This window comes from Procambarus clarkii, chromosome 62 (genome assembly GCF_040958095.1).
Source record: "Procambarus clarkii isolate CNS0578487 chromosome 62, FALCON_Pclarkii_2.0, whole genome shotgun sequence".
NCBI classification, from domain to species: domain Eukaryota; kingdom Metazoa; phylum Arthropoda; class Malacostraca; order Decapoda; family Cambaridae; genus Procambarus; species Procambarus clarkii.
Genome location: NC_091211.1, coordinates 24,709,832 through 24,719,615, shown reverse-complemented (window position 1 = coordinate 24,719,615; position 9,784 = coordinate 24,709,832).

Below are 9,784 nucleotides of genomic sequence, written 5' to 3'. Positions count from 1 at the left end.
TGTATATATCATCTAGGTAACTGAGAAAAGAGTTAGGACAAAATTGATTTTCCGACGGATATGCTCATTTTGATTCAATTAATCGTGTCGGTTGGTAATCAGCTAGACCAGTTCGGGGATGGTTGGGGGGGAGCAATGTTGCTTTTTTCTTATACTTGGAGTTTAAAGGGACATGCTAAGAAGATAATCACTATGCATTGTGAGCACGTTTTTTCTTAATAGTATTACTTACACATGTAGGTGATTGTTAGTCATCATTTAGTAAAGTTATCTAACTGATATGTTAAAAAAATAAATTGGCCTAAATGGTAATTATTTAGATTTATCAACAATAGAAGATAGATAGCCACAGCTGCTCTTCTGCAAATGTTTAAAAGTCAAGAGGGGGTGTGAACTCAGTAAAAAACCAGTACTCTTGTTACTGTTTCATCTGCGTTAATTTAAGAATTAATGCACTTTTATCAGCTTGTGAAACATATTTGCTACAGGTAATATTAGACTGAGCTCCTATCTTTTTTTTATCTCAACTGCATCAACTGTGAATATTTATTTAAACATAGAAATATGACTGAGTATTGCCACGTTTGTTCAAAGATTTTTTACATGATTTCTTGGAGTTCAGTGATTTATTTAAGTGGTGATGTTCAGCCTTCGTTTATTTAACCCATTCGTTCCTGCATATGGGAACGGGGGAATTTATTGTCAACATTTGAAGATAATCAATAAGCCGCCAAGGTGTATTGGTAATGTATATATAGCTTTTCAATAAATAATATCTTGTAAAACTGTTACTGGAAGTCTTACCTAACTGTATTACCTTCCCGTCTACTCTTGGAAGACAGGATTTTTATCTTCTTAATTTATGCAGCTGCAAACCGGATTTGGGGCCCTGGCCGGAAGGTGATATTTATGACCCAGTAATGATTAACTGGGCGTAACTCGAACGAAAGAAGAGCGAGCAGGGGGACGAGGCAAGATAGAGCAGGGGGACGAGGCAAGAGAGAGAGAGAGCAGGGGGATGAAGGAAGAGAGAGAGCAGGGGGACGAGGCAAGATAGAGCAGGGGGACGAGGCAAGAGAGAGAGAGCAGGGGGATGAAGGAAGAGAGAGAGCAGGGGGACGAGGCAAGAGAGAGCAGGAAAACGAAGCAAGAGAGAGCAGACTGACGTAGAGCAGAAGTTTACCTTATAAAAGAAAAATTTCACTGTAACTGGACCGTCTGTGCCCTCGAGAACAAGACTCCACCCGCTAGTCAATGGTTCTCACTGCATCACGACACGTAAGACCCATTTTTTTTACAAGTGCATCACCAATTTTCATCATTGTTGTTACATGCATTTCAAACTGCATATTTCTGTCGGGAAACTCATGAAGAACAGTCAACTTGAGGGTCAAATATTCCTTTGTTTGCTGTTGTTTAATTATCTATGTTTGTCTTGGCCCCGTGCATGTGATTGGTTGCGGGACGACATCCAGCTGATTTCCACACGTGCCATCAGTGTGTTTCTTCTTAGTGATTTACCGAGCTATTTGTGTCTGGAGTTCGCGGTGTGCACGCAACGCCCACTCTAGCAACAAGGAGGCTTTGAAGTGCGTAGTTGTAATCTATCGAAGTCTTGTGCTTCAAGATGAGTCAGATCATGAAGTCTGGGGACATATGGCCGAGTTTTCCGGTATAATTAGTTACCTAGACGAAGCAAGTTTACCTTTCCGTCAAACACACGACGAAAATACGAACGTTGCTGCAACTTTCGAACATAATAATAAAAACATTACAACAAGATGTAGCAACTATGTAACATGTTGTAACTAGGTAACAATAGGGACAGGTACTGTGTGTGTGTTTATAGAGACTCTGTCAGTAATCCAGTGTCAACTGCACATGGTGTTTAGTCTATGGAAAAAAAATATCAAACATCCTCTTGAACATTATATTATTCAACCGTCAGTATTATCTGAATATTAAGATATGATGCACCCTTTAAAAAGTATCTGAATACTGGAATACATAATGTTATGTATCGTATCAACATTTATCCATTTTCCTTGTATCAACATTTATACATTTTCCTTGTATCAACATTTACTATGAAATTCAATATTATATATGTAATTATAGCTTGAGCCTGTGATCACGTTTTTGTGGTTGAGTGCTCAGCAACCACGTCATTATATACTCAAACAACTCGTTAACTTCGTGTAGGGAGAACAGACGAAACTGTATGTATGCCGGTCAGAAATGTAGCTTAATTGCCACTGCAAAAGCAGTTCAATCCCCTTCTGTAGTTGAGTGACCAATAACTCTCTTCGGTCATCACTAATTGAAGGACAGGAGAAATTGTATATACTAATTATCTATGTAACTAAATAACCAGGTTTGTGGTGACAACAGATCGTCATCGAGATCCTCCGTCTCTGATTAAACACGCAAGTTCGCCACAGAAAAGTGGAACTTTTCTCTCTTTATTGAACGCGGCCCAACCACTTGAGCTGGACGGCAGAACGACAGTCTCGCTCCATGCAGGTCGGCGTTCAGTCCCCGACCGTCCAAGTGGTTGGGCACCATTCCTTTCCCCGTCCCAGGCCAAATCCTTATCCTGATCCCTTCCAAGTGCTAAATAGTCGAAATTGCTTGGCGCTTTCCCTAGATAATTCACTGCCTCCCCTCCACTGAACGCGTTGTTTACATGTCTCAGCTGACGGCGTCTATTGAGTTAACATCATTATATCAGGCTTAGTGGCTCCAGGGAGATTATGGACATGCAAACATTTAATTTCTGAAGAGCAATTATCAAGAATTAGTTGTTTTTACTTGATGTATTTACCCGATTTGCCTGATTTACCTGATGTATTTACATTGATTACCAAACAGTGCTTACCTAACAGTGACTATGGGGAAGTGTGGTCTAGATCGTAGCTCCGCAAACCAGCCTTATTGAATTTGATTACTTTTAACCTTCCTAATACTTGAAATCTTTGTTGTAATTCCACTTGATAACCAGTCGTACCGGGTACGAATATTTCTGTACATTTCTTAAAATCATTTTGGTTTCCAGCTTTCACTTATGTTCTACTTTATCTCCATATGAGAAGACTAATCTTGTTCACCTTGTCTATTTCCGTCATTATCTTATCCACATCCATTTTCACATCCACTCTGTTTTCCTTGTTCTCTAGGGATGTTGGTGTATTAATTTTACTCACGAAAAGCTCTTTCGACACCTTGAAAGACAATTCTTTCCAGTGCCTGTACATGCACACTTGGGTAGTGACAGACTAACGCCTTCAATATATAGACAAGACAACATTACAATTTAGACGCCTAAAAATACACAAACTTCAAGGTTCCATTAAAAATCACATCATTTCTATATGTAATTAGACTTTCACCAGAGAGAGAGAGAGAGAGAGAGAGAGAGAGAGACAGATACACACACACACACACATATATATATATATATATATATATATATATATATATATATATATATATATATATATATATATATATATATATATATATATATATATATATATATATATATATAAAAACTATGTGTATGTGTAGCAGCAACTCTCAGTGCCCGCTGTTAATTTACTGAGTGCCACATCAGCATGTGGGCGCGACATTTTTCACAGGGCCAGACTCACGATTCACTCTGCTAAAGCTAATTACATTTAATTTCCAGTGAAAACGGCGTTGACAGAGAGAGCAATTCCGCGAGAGAGCTCTCCGTCAGATCTATGCGTTCTTTTCCTCGTTAGTGACATACGGGGGCCATAATAGTGTATCTGCCGCTGAGAAACGAAATAACTCCTAACGGAAGAAATCTTCCACTATTTTCTAGAGACACTGTCATACCACATGTTGGAAAATTGCTCCTTTTGCATTTTCTTGATTCTCCCTGGGGTAAAAGTCGCGACTAATGACCCCTCATTTCCCTAAGATTGGATGGGTTAATAAAAATTACACGTCACTGCAAATAGCACAGGTTCTGCATCAATAACTCGGTGCTAGATGATTAAACCAAAGAGTACATTAAGGTAACGATAATGTGCAGCAATGTTTTTCGTCCGCGTGCTCACGCAAGACATGTTTAGCGTGACTGTTAAGGTAATACACGGTCATACAGCGCCGGGCAAATGGTCGACATGAAGAACGCAGCAGGACGGAGCCAGGCTTCCTGCAGCCTTCCTGTATTTATATATATATATATTTTTATATTGGTTACTTCAAGAGTTAACTTTTGTATTAACTGGTGGCTCTGAATTTTATCTAAAATTAGTCGTACAAGTAACGCCCAAATCAAGGCAGATTACAAAGATGCAACGTGAAAATGCAAGCCTACCCAGTTAGTCATTTATATTAACTGGCGGGAATTAAAAAAAATCCTTTGGCTTCTTTTTCTTATCCGGACAAAGCTACCCGGAGCAAGTGTTTTTTGCGTCTGCCTGACTGTAGAGTGATCGTGCTTCATAGGTATAATTCACTTTTTCCTGGGTAGTGCAATTTTGTGATAGATTATACATTCATAGTTTAGATAATGGATATTATCCTCCTCAAATTTTGAGTTTACCATTACCTAAGACATCTTAGGTAAGCTGTCCTTAAACTAAGCAAGGCTGTACTTAGTAAAGGCTGTACCTTAAAGTACCTTAAAGACGTCATTAAGGTACTTGAAGGTTGCCGTCTTATGCAACAATGTGTCAAAGCTCTAGATATGGAGTTGCCAGACTTCAAGTACCATCAAGATGTCTCCACTAGACTGAGGCAACGGTCAAAGCTCTGTCTGAGGGGAAAATTATAATTGTATACATTTTGGATGCATAAACAATCAGAAAATAACACTTTCAACCAAGGAACAAAAATTGTTTTTCATTGTGGACGTTATCAATCCAGAAACAGCCCTTTCCACTCAAGACGAAGAGACAACGAGTGTCCGGTCAATCAATGAGCAGTAAAGTTGTACATGTTGACCAGACCACACATTAGAAAGTGAAGGGACGACGACGTTTTGGTCCGTCCTGGACCATTCTTACGTCTATATCGACTTGAGAATGGTCCAGGACGGACCGAAACGTCGTCGTCCCTTCACTTTCTAGTGTGTGGTCTGGTCAACATACTTCAGCCACGTTATTGTGACTCATCGCCTGCAAAGCTGTACATTTTCTAAAAACGGAACCAGAATGAGTCGACGAGACTGTTATGGACAGTCTCTTCAAAAACCAGGACCAGAACTAGTCAACAATAGCAGCCAGACAGGACGCCAAATAAAGCTCCCAGAAGCAACAATAAAATGTTCTTTCCTTTGTACAGGTTACAAAGATCTTGAGCAGGCAGCGCGAGAGCGATTGGAGCCGCGTCAGGGCCCCGGGTCCCGGCACGTCACCCTGGAGGCGAGGGATACCGTGGCCGAGTTTACGAGCGTCGAGAGAGACCCACGTCGCTCCTGCGGGAGTGTACCGGTGGGAGAGAGCACAAAGCTCTCTCCTTGGTATTACAAGTTAATGGCCAGCACCGTCACACATGTTTTCTACACTTCCCTTCTATTTTTATGTGTTACATAAACTGCTGATGCTTTCTCCGGAGTTAGTGTTATTTCTTATTTACTTCTCGTTATGTGTAATATCAATTCATTTTCATCTGTATTTCAGTAGTACTCATTATTATTTCTATTTTGCACGTTGCTTTCCGAAAGTACATGAGCGACAGCAGTAAGTGTACCAGCGCCCAGCTTACTCATATCGTCAGCATCCGTGGCGATCTTACTTAAGATAACATAGTTAATCCCGCGTCAGGTAAAGCTGTGTTTCGTTATTATTTAAGCGATCTCTGGAAGCTCTTCTGAATGGGTGTTTATGGAGCCCTTTTAATTGGGTGTTGACAAAGCCTTTTCTGAATGTGTGTTCAGGGAGCCCTTCTGAATGTGTGCTTAGGGAGCCCTTCTGAATGTGTGCTCAGGGAGCCGTTCTCAATGTATGTTTTGAGACACTGAAACCTCAAGTGGCTATGCGTGAGACCGCTGGCTGCATGCTCTGTGTTACAGGTTAACGACGGAAACTGTTCTTGTTCGAACATTATTCGTCCAGTGATGGAAGGTTCACATAGTATTATTACGACTTTGTTTTTGATTTGCTGAATACTGGTACATGTATTTTATGCGTCCAGATTGTAAGCCAGATTACTACGAAGTGTGTTGTTAGTCGAACGGTGACTTTTATGTCAAGAGGACGAAGGGTATTAGTGAGCTTTTTAATTGAGATATAAAGAGAACACAGTACAGTATTTCCATTGTTGGAAGCAGGTTTAGGATGTCTAATTTTCAGCCACATTATTGGGACTTACTCTCTGCATACAATTTTTTAGTTGTTTGTTTCATAATTTCAAGCTTAGTTTTACAAGGACACTGGAGTGATGGAATAGATCTCTCGAGCTGTCAAATATTTATAATTCTGTTTCTTACACATATTTCTGAGCTCAACTATTCTTCTGGGAGAAAGTCTCGCTTCACGTCGCTTGACTAAATCGTTCTGGGGAATCACGTTTAATAGAATAATGCAAAATTATTCAGCTGTGGATCATATTTGTTGTAAAAACAGACTATTCGCTTTCCCGGACGACGTTATACCGGATCAAAGCGTTTTCCTTCCGGGTAAAGTCTTTTCTGTCGGGTATCATTCTCAGGCAAACACCCCATTAAAATCTTCTTTCTCGGATCATCCTGCGACCTTTAGCTTCTTAGCAGGCTCTCGCTTATCTTCCTAACGCCATATTGTACGTCCGGCGTCAGGGGGGTAGTGTTTTAAAGGCTTAGAGCAAACTCCTCAGCGATGGTGCTTTTACCAAGATTGGACACTCTCTGCTATTGTCCTCGGAGGACGGGCTGCTGGCGGCTCTTCTCACACCCACGTCGAGTGGTAATTTCGAGAGCTTTATAGGCTCTGCGAAGATTTAATTACCGAGTGACTTAAATATTATAACCAGTTTTTAAGAAGCTGAACTGAGAGCTTCATTCAAAGACGATAACGCGTGTGAGTTCCTTTGGCAGAGTTGACGGATTGGTAATTGTTCTGCTCTCGTGAGTGATTTACGTTTTTCAGACGACGTTTTGTTGAGCATGGGAAAAAGAACATGAGGAGGGAAGTAGGAATTCAAGTGGAGGGGAAAGGGACACAAGTGGAGGGAAGGGGGGAAGATTAACACCCTCTCATTCACTAACAAACTGTCCCACACTAATATATTATCTCACATTAACACACACCCATATACTAACACACTAACACACTGTTCACACTATCACTTTCACACACTAACACACAGACCATACTAATACATTCTCATGCACTAACACCTTAAATCTCAGATTCGCACAAACACTTAATCTCCCACTAACTCACTCACACACTAACATACTGTCAGACACTAACACACAGATCACACTAACAAACTATCTCACTAACACACTGTCTCAAACTAACATACAGACCACACTAACAAACTTTCACACAATAACATACTAATACTCAGGCTCTCACAAATGCATAACTCACAATAACACACTTACACACTAATTGAACAACACCGCTCATAAGCTTGTACACCAGTTGACTGATAATTAAGCGATGGGATCAAAGAGCCGAAGCTCAACCCCCCCACAAACACAGTTAGATGAGAACAATGAAGTGAGTACGAACACCTCCAAGCGAGGCGGACGGAACGTTGGAGGAAAAACTCCAACACTCAAGGAAACTGCAGACGGCGTTTATTTCTGCTTCTGAAGCACTCTCATATTAACACTCGCACGAGGAACTTTTCCTATTCCTAGAACAAAAGCCTTTTGAACCTTCGCCTGTAGTTAAGAGGAGAAAGAAAGCAACAAAGACAACAAACTTCTAGTTGTTTAGCGTTCGGGTTGAACACTTGGGAGTCACAGTTTATCCCCTGGTGGGAGGGTTGGTAACACTGTTATGGTTTTTTCCCTAGGGGAAGGATTTGGGAGACATTGTTCAACTCCTTGGAGGGGCAGGGCGGAGTTTATTTCCAAAGAAGTGTGGATGACAATTTATATGGTTTATCCCCTCGGGAGGATAACACGAGGAGGAGTCGTGGTTCATTCCCCACGGGAGAATATTATAGCTAAGGCATGGTTTATCCAGTCGGAAGGGGCACACGAAGGAACCATGGTTTGTCCCCTCAGGAGGGGCAACTTTGAGAGAATCATAGCTACCACTTTGTTGTGAAACACACGGGGCTGGGTCATAGCCCCTCTCTGGAGGAACTCAGAAAAAGGCTCTACCCTCTCACTACCTTCTCACCCCCAACTCTTATTTAAACTGAACAAGACAACTTTTCGAGTAAATCTCTGGTTAAACTCAGATATAGACACATAAAGATAAAGAAACACATAAAGATACATAAGAAGATTAATTAATTATCAAGAAAGACAGCAGAGCTGCATTACCTTCTTAATACCGAAATTTGACAATCAATGTGTTTGTCTGAGCTTCACCTCAATTGCTCTGACTACACCCAAGTTTCTGACGATCCTTGGTGAGATTTGATTTTTTTAAGTGTATGAATATAGCCTCACCCAGCGGATGGCTGTGTATCTGACACACAGTGACTTTAACACACGAAACTGACAAGACAGTAGCGACTGAAAGAAACTGCAACTTCTTAAAGTTCTTATGCATCGTAGGAATAAATCCTAATTGAATAAAGATTGCAACACCATCCAGAAAGTATAAATACAGTACTGAAAACATATTGTTGCCGCTTTGAGCGAAATACTATTTTCGTCATACCAGTATTTTATACGCAAATGAGCTGTGAAATGTATGGAAATACTTTTAATCAGTACAGGTGGTCAACAAGCGGAGTGCACTGAAAGAAGAAGTTGTGGAAGTCACCTCGATCTCTTCGACAAAGAATTCGATCGTCAGAATTGTTAAATTTTAACGCAACAGGTATATCAAGGCTAGTAGGGGGGGTAGAAAGAATTACACCTCACTCCCTCGTAGACACTGTTTGGTAAGTACCACCACCACCACAACTACCACCAATACCATAACAACCACCACTACTACCATTGCCACCACCACTATCAACACTCCCGCCACCACCACCATTGCAATCACCACCATCACCACTTCCACCACCAACTCTCATTGCTATGTTTTACGAAGCGTTATTTAACTGGAAACGATGAAGCGAGTAATTCTCTTCCCCCTTGAGAGTGTTTCATCCATCTAATTGTTCTCCTCAAGTTGTCGAACCCGGCTCTTACCGCCACTTCCGGTACCCCCCATAAACGACGCCCCCTTCCCCCCCTTCTCCCTGCTGTTAACGACTACCTTCCCAGCCCGCCATTAACAACGTTCTCTCCTTTTTTCACCTCGTTAATTAACGAAGAGTCACCCGGAGCTAGGAGGTAACCGGAGCTATGAGGCATATAAAAGCTAATAGGCATATAGGGCTAGAAGGCATATAAGGCATATAAAGCTAGGAGGCATATAAGGCTAGAAGGCATATAAAGCTAGGAGGCATATAAGGCTAGAAGGCATATAAAGCTAGAAGGCATATAAAGCTAGGAGGCATATAAGGCTAGAAGGCAAATAAAGCTAGGAGGCATATAAGGCTAGAAGGCATATAAGGCTAGAAGGCATATAAAGCTAGGAGGCATATAAGGCTAGAAGGCAAATAAAGCTAGGAGGCATATAAGGCTAGAAGGCATATAAAGCTAGAAGGCATATAAAGCTAGGAGGCATATAAGGCTAGAAGGCAT